Below are 14,334 nucleotides of genomic sequence, written 5' to 3' on the forward strand. Positions count from 1 at the left end.
AGAGTTTGAAACGTGACTCCTTTCCTGGCAACGCTGAAGAGGGATGCTGAAACCTCACTTTATTATGTAGAATGCACAGTCTCGTTTGGGACTAGTACAAATTGCAGCAATTGAGAAAGAAAGTGTGTATTAACATGCTCTTTGTTATCTTTATATCAAGTGTAACTAGATATTGCCAGTGAGGTTCATAGAATTTGAGTGCAGGTGTTTCTAAATATAACCAAAATAATGAATATAATAAATCTACATTTCATACTATTTTTTTCCTCCTCCTCCTCCTCCTCCTCCTCCTCCTCCTCACTAGAAGAGCTATATGTACTGTTTAAAGTTCTAGGAGTGTGATTCTTACCAAATCAGTGTTTTATTAGCATCCTGTAAGCAATGTGTTAAATTTGACTTCTCTAACAGCACTGATAGTTTATTGTGTTCTAAGAGAAGAAAACAAATCAAGTGTCAGTACTTTAGTAGGTGATTTTATTTTGCTCAAAGAAGAGGGTACTAGACTTACTGGGGGATCACTTCATAGATTATATAAATGTCTAACCACTAGGCTTCACACCTGAAACTAATATAAAATAATATTGAATGTCAACTTTAATTGAAAAATAAAAAATGTACATACCCAGCTCGGCTGGTATGTCTCAGTGGTTGAACGTTGACCCATGCACCAAGAGGTCGCTGGTTCAATTCCTGGTCAGGGCACATGCCCAGGTGTGGGCCAGATCTCCAGTGGGGGTGGGGTGTGCAGGAAGGAGGTGGCTAATCCATGTTCTCTTTCATCAATGTTTCTCTCTCTTCCTCTCCCTTCCTCTCTCTCTAAAATCAATAAAGAAAAATAATACACATACCCCAAAAGAAGCAAATAATGGTCTTCTAACATTTTAGTTAAACCTAGAGTTTTCCTCTTGATAAAAAGGAAATACAAAAAATTAAATCAGATAGTATTAACTTAAAAATCAGATTTATCTTAACCAGAGAAAAGTAATATCTATTTAAATATGCTATTAGGTACATAAAATGACCCCCACCCCAAATAAGTGATGCTTTGGATTCATCCTAACCCTACATATGTCTGCACATGTTTGTGTCCTTGCATGAGTTCTAACAGATTTAAAAAGGGGGGGGGGCGCTACCAAAATGCCAATAGATGTCAGTGTTTGTTGCTTTAGAAAAAGTAAGGTGTTAGAAAAAATGAGATAGCTTAGTTTATTCTCAGTTTTAATAAACAAAGCTGGCTACTTTAAAAATTTGACAATAATGCCTTATATAAGTTTGCTTACTTCTAATATGTTGTTGATCAAAATGTCTGTTTGCCCATCCCTTTATTTTAAATACTAAAAGATGCCTCTGCAGTAAATTCCCCCCAAAGCAGACTGTAGGCTGAAAATACCACTAACTGATCAGCACATTTCTTCTTCTTTCTTAATTTAGAAACAGTTATTTGAAACTTGGGTTATACCCTGGCTTTTACTCTTTTAAAGTATAACTTAATTACACACATTTCTTATATCACCTCGATTAAGATGGAACAAGTGCATTTTTGAGTCCAACTCAAGTGAACTCTGCGGCGTTCAGCCTCTGGAAGGCCTGAGCTGATTAGATTGCTTTCTTCAGCTTCCCAGTGTCGCCTGTCTCTGGCCTCCAGAGGGTGCTCCAAGAGCATCACACTGCTGCTCCCCAAAGAATGCCGCCTTTCCTCTGTTCTTAAATTACTTCCATATTCCGGGCAGCCTTTGGGGAAGAAGAGGGTGCGGATTTCATGCCTTAGCTGCTTCAACAGAAGTTTGTTTCCCAGCTTGACCAAATCGCCCCAATTCACGAACAATTCTGACTCAGAACGTTCTGAAACGTCACCCTGACGAGGACAATGCAGGCGTCCACTTGCAGGGGGACATCTGTGAGATGCATTTTAACCGGCACCTTTTCCCCAGTGAGCGGAGCGCCTTTCGGGTGCCTCGCAGGGCGATTCCTTCTGAAGACGTGCAGGCGGAACTCGGGGAGATTCCGTCACGCGGACGCTTCACCGGGCTTTGCAAAGTGACACGGGAAAGCTGGACACTGAACAAAGGGTCCTTCCTGACAGCTTGCTTTCCTTTCTTCACACGCTGTCCTCAGTGCCTGGGTAGCGTGTTTAAGAACGCTACCTTGATTCCATTGCACATTTCTGAAAATGGGTTTGAATGACTAATTCTTTTGGATCTTGGGCTAATATTGTAACATTGTCATGTGGTCCCTGTTGTTTGCTCATGATTTATTCCACCCTTGTCGTCATCGTGAATTACTCTCATTACAGTACTCCCATTCCCCTTTTAAAGTGCATTATGTCCCTGCTGTTTGGGTCCCAGAAAGGTATTATTGTTGGGAAGTAGGTACCTTTGCTCTGCCACAGTATCCCCAGCCCTTCATTTCACAGCTTCGGGACGCAGGCAGCTGGCTCCTCTAGGCAGCTGTTGAGTTTCAGTTTCAATGATGTGAGAGTCAGGGAATGTTTTATTAGGTTGAACCATATGAAATTGTCAAATTTTTAGGCCATACATGACTGAATATTGTCAGTGTCATATAGTTTAATATGTGAACTCTTTGTGCTTTACATGTTATTTTAACTAATACAGTAATGACAACTTTTTAATAATTCTTGTAAGTGTTGGTAGTTAAATGAGGTTAAAGTAATATATAAAAGGAATGTGAGCTAGGAAATCATTGAGCTGGTGGCATTTTCTCCAATAAATAGATTAGGTTATATGATATCCATATAAAATGAATTTAGCATAAAGTCAGAGAGCCAAGGCAATGAGCATTTTCCCTTGGAGAGAAAGTTGTACATTTATACCACAACATGTAACTTTTATTTTTATTGGACATGTTAGCAAGCTGTTATCATACTTTATTTTATCCACCGTACTTCTACAGAGATTATAGAGATTTGAATAGGAAATATTGGTGATTGGTGAGTAATCCTAGCTTTATTTTATGGAATAATACTTAGAAAAAATTTTCTCAGTTTCAAAGTACTACATTCATTTGTTTTTTTCTAGTAGTTTTTATTGTCAAGTGGAAATGCATCTCATTTTGAATGGTCTATATTACTTTATAAATGAGGTTAAATATAGATAAAACCAGTTTTTTAAAGTGTGTAGATTTATGCTTATGATTGTAACTAATCTGTTTGTTCTGTCTAATCTCACAATTGTAGAAGCAAATTGCATTTTTAAAAATATATGGCAGTCTTTTTAGTTATTTCATAATGAATCTAAAACAGATCTTTAAAAGGAAATGTCTAAATTCCAATTTGGAATGATTTTTTTTTCCAGAACAAAAACGTTTATAAATATAATAAAATGTTTTGAATACTGATTGTCTTATATTTAAATACTCCAGAATCGAAAGTTGAAATTTCTACGTTTTATGTTATCTCAAAAAAATATTATTTAATCTTATGCAAAGCAGAATTTGGATATTAATTATGCATAGAAAATTTTCTCTGTTAAAGTCCTAAAGTTTATAACTTGGAATTGTGGATTTTAGCTGTTTAGTATATCATTTGTTAGGAATTTTTATTTGTATATGTAATAGGAAATCATGCATGTGAGCTGATAAGAAATGCATTCAAAAATCAAAAAGAAAAAAAATGAAGGAGGTAGTCAACAGGTATTTAAAAGAAAACTAATGCTGGCCCTGACCTGCGTATCTCAGTGGTTAGAGCGTTGGCCCAAGCACCAAAGGCTCCAGGGTTCAAGTCCAAGTCAAGGGGGCAGGTACCTGGGTTCCAGGTTCCCTCCCTGGCTACAGTCTTGGCCCCTGCTGTAGGAAGCAACCAGTCGAAGTGTGTCTCTCACACTGATGTTTCTCTCTCTCTCTCTCTCTGCCCTCCTCTCCCTCCCTCTCTTCTACTCTCTAAAAACCAATGGAAAAAAATATCCTTGGGTGAAGAGTTACAAAAAAGAAAAGAAAAGAAAGAAATAATGATAACAACAAGAGAGCATTTCTCAAAAAAAAATATTATTTTTATTGTCAAAAATATTACAGATGTCCCTCCTTTTTCCCCCCACTGACCACCACCCCCCACTCCCCACCCTGCTTCCTTTACTGCACTATTGTCTGTGTCCACTGGTTATATATATATAACCAATATATATAAATACACACGCACACACACACACACACGTAAGTTCTTTGGTTTATCTCTCTCCACCCCTTTCTGAAAGCTTTTTTTTTTTGAAAAGAGAGATAAATACATATGTTGCTACTTAATGTTTAGAAATATGTACTCTGTGACTCTCATGATTTTTTCCATTCTTAAGTTTATCAGGACGTAGCAAAGTCTGTAGTTGTCCCTGAATGTGTCTCTTCTCCCCTCCTCGTCTTGTTCCTTGGGCTTTCTGCTCTAGCAGGGGCAGGTAGGCTTGCAACTGCTCTGAGACCAGTTGATGTAGGGAGCTCACTTCACACACAACACACCACAGTGCCCACACTGCGCCTACATGGGACACTAGAATTACGTCCAGCATGAACTGGTTTATGAACAATACGTGTTTGTGGATCTTGTTCCTACAGTGTGAACATTAGAATTGTGCTTAACCTGTTAGTATACGAAAAACAGTTTTTGTGGACCTTCTCCTTGTCTTCTTCCCCGCCCCTGCCCCAACCTTGGAGAGTATACTTCCCACGTTTGAGTTTATACTGTTTTAAGGGTTATAGATGTTAAGTGAAAGGATTATTTTGTGTTCATTTAAATGAATATAAAGTAGGAAGACTTTTTTGAATGGAGGCCAACAGTATATCCATTTGTGACCTCAGTTAAGGTTGAGCAATGAAACCCAAATGAACATTTGAAATCATGATTCTGATTATTTTAAGTTTGACTGATATTTATGCTAAAAAGCGTGTTTTTTCTTATCTCCAAACACACTGGAGTGAAGGAAGTATAAAGTATGAATGGCATTTTGAATCTGCATCTATCTATTTCACAGGGGACAGGGTGAAATAAGACTTTCCTAGAAAGGACTTGGGCTCCTGGGGGTGGCCTCCCTCCCGACACCTTTGATCCAACCTTCTCCAAACCAGCACCAGCCTGGCCTTTGGCAGCATTCTAGAACTGAACCGTAGTTTGCCTTCTCCCCAGGTCTGGCCTATTCACCTTGAGAAATAAAAGTTCTCTTTCTGAATACCGCTGCTAGAAAGCAAAATCAGCTCTGTTCTTCCTGAACTAGCAGGCCAAGTTCGACTTCTTGTACTTGAATGCCGTGTATACTGAGCACAATGGCATGGAAACTTGACTTTGAGCAGCACCGAGTTGAGGTTTGCTGACGGGCAGCAGCCTGTCATGGGACTGCTGTGTTGGGAGGTGACGGTTAGGTCACAGCAGGGCCGGAGAGGCCAGGCTCTGCTCTGTCCTCTGAGGGCACGGTCTGAGCCCTGGCTGCACCACCTGCCTCTCTGCCGGGGACCAAAACTCTTTAGGCCTTGGTTTCCACCTGTATACACCGAGGAAAAGAATACCATGTAATTCATGTGGTCATTACGAGGCTTCGTGTTTTTATTGTGCTGTGTGCCGAGGGAGGAATATATGATCGGTGTTATTGGGTTTAAGTATTAATAATATCTAAGCATTTTTTCAGCGTTTGTTCATCTGATAGTCTCTTCATGCTACCTGTGTCTACCTCAGTGTTGTCTGAATTTTAGTCTTCCAGAAGATAACTTCCTAAATACGGGACCTCTTTTCACAAGGTCTTAGACACGGAGGTTCTTTGTAAATAATTATCATGTTGGTGAGAAAATATATCAAATATTTATTTGGAATGGATTCTGTGGCTTTGGATCATTGGTGAGATTTAGATGCCAAATATGTAATGCATTCATAAAGAGATCAGCTGGACATTTTTAACATTTTAGCTTGAACTTTGACCTAGATATATTCACTTTTGGAGAATGGAGGAACACTTGTGATGATGTGTTAATAGGTTGTTGACACAGTAACAGGTTATGTGCACTTTCATTTTAAATAACACACAGACATACACACACACACACCCTTAATTTTTAAAAATATGTGCCGCCTGGCTGGTGTGGCTTAGTGGTTGAGTGTAGACCCATGCACCAAGAGGTCACTGGTTTGATTCCCAGTCAGGGCACATGCCCAGGTGGTGGGCCCGATCCCCAATGGGGGGCATGCAGGAGGTGGCCAGTCGATGTTCTCTCTCATTGATGTTTGTATCTCTCTCTCCCTCGCTCTTCCTCTCTCTCTAAAATCAATAAAGAAAAAAATAAAACATAAAAATATGTGCCAATTAGTTCTTTAGATGTAACTTTCCCATTACTTATCTCCATGTCTTGATGGTCAAGGGTATATTGCACGTGATGACTAGTAGAGGACTTTGCACAGAGATATTTATAGAATAAATGAGTGTGAATCTTTTTTCTATATATTTGTTTGTTGACTACTTTGTTTCCTGAGCTACAAGGATAGATCATTGTAGTCTATGAATTTATTTAATTGGAGCATGCTCTGATTGTGTTGTGAGATATAGTAAATTCATTGTCTGACACAGTTTTTTTATTTGCATGTTAAACAGACATTATTTTGTATACATGGATCAAATATACTTTAATCTTCTGGTATATTCTCTCTTCTTTACCAACAGACTGACAGTATTTGTGTTAAGCACAATATTAATATGTCATTATTTAAAATTGTAATATTCCTTACATTCTTCATTTAAATTGTTTTCAAATAAATACAAAATGGGGAGCTTGCCTTGAAGCCCATAATATGGTACATTTTTATGAACAGTTATAATAGCAGTAATATTGAAAATTATTGCCATCTATTTATGAGAAAAATATTGAGGACTGCTATATTGCCCCCGGAAGAATTAATTCCAATGCAGAAAGTAGATTGTGATTATAATTTGTTTTAGTGAGGTTACCTTGCTGTACACTTGGAATCTTCCCTGGGGGCCTGGGGAGGGAACTGCTCATGCATTATACATTTTGGGAAAGAGTTATACATACAGAAATTATGGAAATCAGCTGGTGAATTTGTGGAGAGAAAACCAATTATTTGAATGAGTTGAATGAAAATAGAAATACATAATTTTTCTATATTAAGTTGAATGAAAATGGGGACTTATGTCTTAGGGGTTGTTTTTTGTTTTTTATTTTTCTCATGTTGATTATATTGTGTGTCTTTGATTGTCCCTAACCTGACAGGAAAGAAAAATGTCAGTGAAAATAGTTATTTTATATAATTGATATTTGGAAAGCAACATTCGCGTTTTAAATGTTGTATACATTATTTGCACCCCTTCAAACAGGACTGTGACCCACTTCAGAAAATCAGGTAAGACAGATCATCTGTTACCTTTTCCCAGGAATTAACAGAAACTAAAGGGCCAGAATGGAGAAGATAGACCCCCAGACCCCTGCTGATTCTTTGTCCTCTCAGATCAAATCTACATGAGACTCCTTCTACCAAGTGGTGCCTGTCAATTGGGGCGTGCACGGGGAGAAAATGTTACCACTTACAATATGCTAACGACTGCAGATTACAGATTCACAGAACGTAAAAAGTTCAGTGAAAGCCCTGCATCTGAACTTGGTGACAGTCATATTCCCCTCCACTGAAGGGAGGCATAGTTCATCCTACCTCTTGAAATTATGATGAGAAGGCAGGACACAGCCAGCTCCCTGCTTTGCCCAGAGTGCACCAGTCTGGTACTAAAACTCTCTGGGGCCAGATGCATAGTGGCACCTGTGTTCGGGGGACCTGCATCTGGGCATACCTCTTTGGGACAATGTCAAGGATCCTGCACCTCTGACCCCATTTCATGAGAGAGACAGCTGTAAGAGACCTGAGAGCTCTTTTTGCCATTTTAGATGTGTGGTTTGTGAAGTTTTCTGCTGATCTTAACCCAGATGCCCTTTTGGAGTTCGTTTCCATGGAACTCGTCAGCAGCTGGGGGGCACAGCCCCTGAATAACGCTGCTGCGCTCAAGGCAGATAAGTCACAGCTGTGCCTAGAGAGCACAATTTATTCACCCCCATGTGGTCTTCCGAGTTTCACACGGACTCACAGAGAGCAATAACCCTTCGGAAGAGTCACAGGGTTTTGCTAGTGTTGGTATGTCAGCTCACTATAAGCTATAAAGATGTTCCCTACTTGAGACTTTCAAGAATCTAGTTTTTGATTATGAATATAGCAGTGCTTTTTTGAAAACTCTCTTGACAAATTAAGCGAATAATGGACATCTTTGGAATTGTCATGTTGCACGGTACATTTGTAACTAAAAGCCTCTTCTTTAAGTAATGACTGATGGTTTCATGGAAAAAGTCACTCCATTTCTGGCAAATAAGAAATGGGAAATGATTGTATGGTAGGTCCATGCGCAGGATTCTAAGGACTAAGAATGTGGTTATATTTTCTACAGGTACAGACTTTCTGTTCAATTAATTTCAAAAAGTATTAACAGACAATTATACTTAAAATAGCCTAGCTGGTGCAGCTTAGTGGTTGAGCATCAACCCATGCACCAAGAGGTCACCAGTTTGATTCCCAGTCAGGACACATGCCCAGGTTGTGGGCCAAATCCCCAGTGGGGGGGCATGCAGGAGGCAGCCAGTCCATGATCTCTCTCAACAATGTTTCTATCTCCCTCTCTCCCTCCCCCTTTCTCTCTCTCTAAAATCAATAAAGGGAAAAAAATAGACTAGAGCCACCTTTTAAATGGTCAGATAGGTTTACTTTTTGTAGAATTACTTTTGTGATTGCTAGTTCTATAAATAATATTTCAGGAGTTGGTATAAATACTGAGAGGCATTAAACTGTAAGGATATCAACAAATGTGAATACATAAATAGCCAACTTTCTACATAGTCACACAGAAAATGTACTTTGAATATTTGATTTATCTGAATATTTTATTACCACAAATTATTTATTTATTTATTTATTTATTTATTTATTTATTTATTTATTTATTTATAATTTATCTTGTTTTTGTTTTCTGTTTGTAGGACAGAAGCAAAAACAATCTCAGTTCTATTTTGAACGTTTAAAATTTTTATTTCTGGATTTTAATTTTTGATTGCGTGGTCACAGGCGCATGTTTAGCAGATCACGTCTCCACACTGCGGTCTCTGCAAGGTCATGTCTGTCTTGTGCATTATCGTCTCACTGGGGCCCACCAGGCTGCTAGGAACACAGGTGTTGCTCTCGAGACCTTACTAATGAGCGAATGAATGAGGGAGTGTTACTTGCTTAAAACATTGAGTTGTGGGAGTTGATGGGTGGCAGTTTGGTTATTATGTTACTGGCAGTTACTATCAGTTAATATTTAGTTATTGTATTACTACCATAATGGCAACATACATGCAGATCACCAGTACCAGTGATTCGTGGATTTGTTCCTAAATTGAATTCATTATTATTTTCTGGTTTAAATTTGTCCAGCTTATTTTAAAGCTCTCAGTAACTAATAATTTGCTTCATTATTTAGGCAAATAAATAGGAATTAGAGGTTTGCTTAATCTGCAGTTGTTGCTAACCCTAAAATGTTTTTGTTAACATTTCTCTTAAGTACATAGAGGCAGTTAAGAAACTAAGTATGCTGATGCTGTTTAAGGAGTTAATATTTGTAAATACTTAGACCATTACCTGGAACATAATGTTTGCCATGTTAAGAGCTTATTATATAAATAAGTAACACCTGTTCCCGGTAAATAATGAAAATCATAAACCATATTAGTACTGCCTAAAAAGTTAGCTCTTAAATACAACTACATTAGTCTGGGGGAAAATCATAACATGTTAGAACCGACAGGATTGGCTTTGAGGCCATGTGCTTGAATCGAATATTTTTAGGAAAAGAAAACCGGAGGCCCAGCCGGAGTGTGGGTCCCAGCACTGGAGCGCGGGCACGCGGGTCAGGGTGCGCATTCTCGTGCCGTGATGCTGCGGCTTGCCCGCCCGTCCGAGGTGGTGCTGTGTATGTATCCACCTTTATGGTGCTGTGGGTGTTATTACGCTTCCAAGTAAAAGAGACGTACTTCTGCCCTGGCCAGTTTGGCTCAGCGGTTAGAGCGTTGGCCTGCGGTCCGGAGAGACCCGGGTTCGGTTCCCGCTAAGGGCATGTACCTCGGTTGCAGTTTGTCCCCGGCCCTGGTTGGTCGTGCGGGTGGCAGCCACTCGATGTGTCCCTTCACATCGATGTTTCTCTCTCTCTCCCTTCCTCTCTCTCCCTCCCACTCTATCTGTACAAAAAAAAATGGAAAAATATCCTCTGGTGAGGATAAAAAAAAAAAAGAGAGACGTACTTCTGTTCCATCCAATAGCAGCTTGGCGTACATCAGTGATAGGATTTTATTATTTTGAGGGTTGTAGTACATTTAAATCTGACAAACTTTCTATGTATTTGTCCTTTGTTACCACGTCTTGTACCCAGGTGGGTTCAATACATGCTGACTGATGAGATGACTATTAATGTCATGATATGGAAGAAGAAGGGTGTGTGTGTGTGTGTGTGTGTGTGTGTGTGGAGAGAGAGAGAATTCATGTATGGTATGGGCTGAGCTTTCGGTCTTCTGAAATGTTAGCACCAACACTTTAATGCAAGAGGCCCTAACGATAAGAAAAATCTCTGGGCTCTCTGGACGTTCTCTGTAGAAACATCATGTGCTTGCAGAAGAGTTGTGAACCCTGTGGCTTGACAGCTGCTCCAAGACCAAGTCCTTCCCTCGCATCTGTGAGCCACTGACCAGTCACTGGTCACAGGGACATTTACCACTAACAACCTGAATTAACTTTGACCCAGAGACCTAGGGGTCAGAGTCCTCCTCGACCCTTCTTACATTTCTAGAGTGGTAGTTCAGTTTGCATTAGGAGATTTATTTGTATTTTATTTTTTTAGCTCTTTTGGGGCTGGGGAGGGAAGTAGGAGGAATGAGAGATGTGTTTGTTACCCCTTCCTCCTGCCCCATAGAAGTGCTGTTTAGTTCAGACCTTGATTTGTAGGGTTTTGCTAGCACACTAGGTGAAAGGAAGGTCCCAGGACTCCACACAGTGTGAGTTTGTCTGGGCCTCACTTGCAGTATCATGAAGGTTACCTGAACCTGGCACCTTCCAGCGGAGCTTCCCAGGAGAAGACTTCAGGGAGGAGCTGCGCCCGGAGGGTGGTAGAAACACAGAGTTTGCCGATTCACAGTCAGCGGGACCCATTCGTGAAGGACTTAAATAGCGGCTGGAAAGGGACTGCAGAGTTCATTTGGCATCCAGCCAAGGAGCTGGGCGGACAGACAACCACTGACTCCCAGCCAGTCAGGGATCTGAAGGCTCCTCCAGGCTGCAGCCAGGGAGCACTGCTGGGCCAGAGCCAGGAGGGCTGGAGAGTGAAAACCCAGCGGGTGTGTCTGTGCTTGAGCGATGCGATGCGCAGTGGTCACTCGGGAGGAAGGGGAAGCAGGAGCCTCGGGGAAGGAGCACCATTGCTGGCGGGAGGGGCACTGTCCAGTCCCGAGAGAGCCCGCTACATTCACATGGGTATGGCCATCGTGTAAAGTGTCTGGGCTTTTTATCCTTGTCTAATAATTAAGAAGATTGATTTGGGCGAGGTGTAAACATGTCACATATAGAATAAAACTGCGATTAAAAGTCTGCATTTTATTAGTCAGTGGCACAAGGCTGTCCTGCAAAATTCAGTGTAATGCTTCCATGGGACATTTGCCCTCAGAGGTTTGAGTAGCGAATGCCATTTCCAAAATCCTAAAGTATTTGACAAATAGTAGTCGTGGAAGGTCCAAGCAAATGACAAATCGGTCTTATGTAGCAAACAATTTATCTCCTGTAGAATAATTTTTCATGGGTAAACTTCTCAGGTGACTAATTTATCTTGGCAAACACCTAGAAGATTGGTTTATGGATGTGAATTATTTAGTGAAAATGTAGGACATGATAGTAAATATATTTCTAAATTACTAGTACAGAAGTCTTAAGTGAAATTCCCAGCAGAACTGGGTGCTGGCTGCGGATTGTGAGCTCTCAGACACACTCACTTCGGTTGTTCCTGGACCACTGGTGCAGTTAGAACGAGAGGCTTCCGCCTCTGATGAGGACCAGAAGTGTGTGAAGCAGTAAAAACTGCGACTAGACGGAGCCTTTGAGAAGTTCTTAGCATCTATGCCTTTAAAAATTAAAATTGTAGCATTTTTTTCCTCAGTGGTTTATGTTCCCTGGATTTAATTTTTGTTCTTCTTAGCCTTACATTCTACATAACATATTTTCCTTTTTATTTTTTAATGCAGGCCCTTTTTATTCTCCAGAAAAGATCCCTTGCACCAAAATTCTCAGAAAGCGTTTTAACCTTGTTGATCTTCTGCATGGAAAGATCATAACATTAATTTATGATACCATATTTTTTTCTCTGAAGGAACTCTGAATTTTCACCAAGCTGTTCCTGGAAACGATACCTCTTAAACTTTCCATTACTAAGATTCCCAGATTTATTTATTTATTCCTCTTTTGATAAACAAGTATTTTATTAGAAAAGCAGCAGACTGCTCTGAAGGTGGAGGGGATTAAGCTGCTGCACTGTTTTTGTGAGCACGTATGATAAATCACTCCAATTGCCTTTTTAACGTCAACATCACCTAGACCCACACATAGAAACATAAAATGCTTTTATGCATTTCACAATCATAATGAAAGATTTATTGATAAGCTATAAAGTACAAATCAAAGATCTGAGAAGTGTATGAAAGGAAAACTTTATTTTTTAAAAACCTAATCTAAAAGGAAAAAAACAGAGTATGCGTCAAGTGCTTCATCAGGGGCCGAGGGGTGTAATTAATTATATCATCTGGAGGCCCGTTTATTACCAGTAAAGAATCAATTCCACTTATTCTCTTTATCTGTGGCACAGCTCCAGGTAGGTATTTTAATTGATTGGTGGGAAGATTTTAACTCAGACAAAACTTATAAGCCCAGCACCATTATTTCTAGCACAGTGACTTTACCACGTTATTGGGTAATAAAGCTAAAAGCTGCCAAATGTTTTAGAATTATTTTCAGAAATTTACATCTTCTTTGTTCCCATTACATTGAGGAAGAGTTCAGAGAAAGGGCTTGATGAGCATGAAATGATAGTATGAAATGATAATAATTCTAAAACATTTGATAGCATGAAATGATAACATACAGAGTTGGGTCTAAAACCAACAGGCCCTTGTTGTCTGTGTACTTGAATCAGTCCAGAGCTGTTGAGACATTAGTTGTCATTCTGTTGTTGTCTTAAAGGTAATCTGCCTTCTCTGATGCTTTTAAGGTTTTGTCTTTTTTTTCCCTACTCCAGTGTCACTATGATGTATTTAGGTGTGTATTTCTTTATATGAAACCTGGTTAGGATTCATTGGGCTTCTGCTGCACCTATACATTTGCTTTATTCTGGAAAATTCTCACCTATAGCTCTTCTATCCCATTTCCTCCATCCCACACTTTTTCCTCCTTCTGGATCTTTAATTAAAGGTATGCTGGACCTTCTCACTCTAATCACCAGTTCTCATTGCCTCTCTTTCAATGTTCCCATCATCCCTCTCACTCTGCTGCTACGTGTCTTCCGATCAGTATTCCAGTTCACTCGCTGTCTCTCCTGCCGTGTACAGCCTGCTGCTAAGACCACCTGTTAATTCTTTCGTGTCATTCTTGTGCTTATTTTATTTTATTTCTAGAAGTTTTATTTGATCACTTTCCACATCTTTTTTGTTGCATTTTATACTTTCTCGGTCCCGAAAGATATGGTTAAATTCGTTATTCATTTCTTTTAGCAGAGTAAGCATACTTGCCTCATAATTTGTGTATGATGATTTTAGTGTATGTCGGTTCTCACTCAGTGCCTTGTTCCCTTCTATGTTTGGTTGTCTCTGACTCTGTGCTGGTTTTTGCTCAGGAAGAATAATCTGTGGCATTTCTCAAGACGTAGGATAAAAGCCCGTGACTGCTTGCCGAGGGGGCTTGTGCTTGTTCCCGCTGGCTCGCTTGGACGCCACCAGGTTCATGGCCCAAGGTTCAGAGGCCTGTCGCTCTTCTTACCTGGGGTTTAAGAGCCTGTTTATAGCCTTATCTCTTCCTTCCTGCTTCATGCAGGGTCAAGGCATTGTCCCTAGTTCTCTGGGTTTTGAGGAAGGTTGGTTTTGTTTTGGTTACCTGTGAGTGTAGCATTTTTTGGTTCCGTGTAGATATAGCCATTTGGAGTCCCAGCTTAATATGGAGAGGATCTACTACCAGAATCCCCACTCATGCAGGCCCTGGGCTTGACTTCTGCTTCCTTTCTCAAGACAGGCAAATGC

The 14,334-nt window shown here is 40.0% G+C and overlaps 1 protein-coding gene across 7 annotated transcripts in view; it reads left to right on the forward strand.

Moving 5' to 3' along the window:
• Positions 1-14,334, forward strand: part of NRG1 (neuregulin 1) — a 1,034,638-nt gene that overhangs the window by 835,096 nt on the left and 185,208 nt on the right. The gene's annotated exons all lie outside the window — the stretch shown is intronic.

Source organism: Molossus molossus, unplaced genomic scaffold (genome assembly GCF_014108415.1).
Source record: "Molossus molossus isolate mMolMol1 unplaced genomic scaffold, mMolMol1.p scaffold_m16_p_9, whole genome shotgun sequence".
Classification (NCBI taxonomy): domain Eukaryota; kingdom Metazoa; phylum Chordata; class Mammalia; order Chiroptera; family Molossidae; genus Molossus; species Molossus molossus.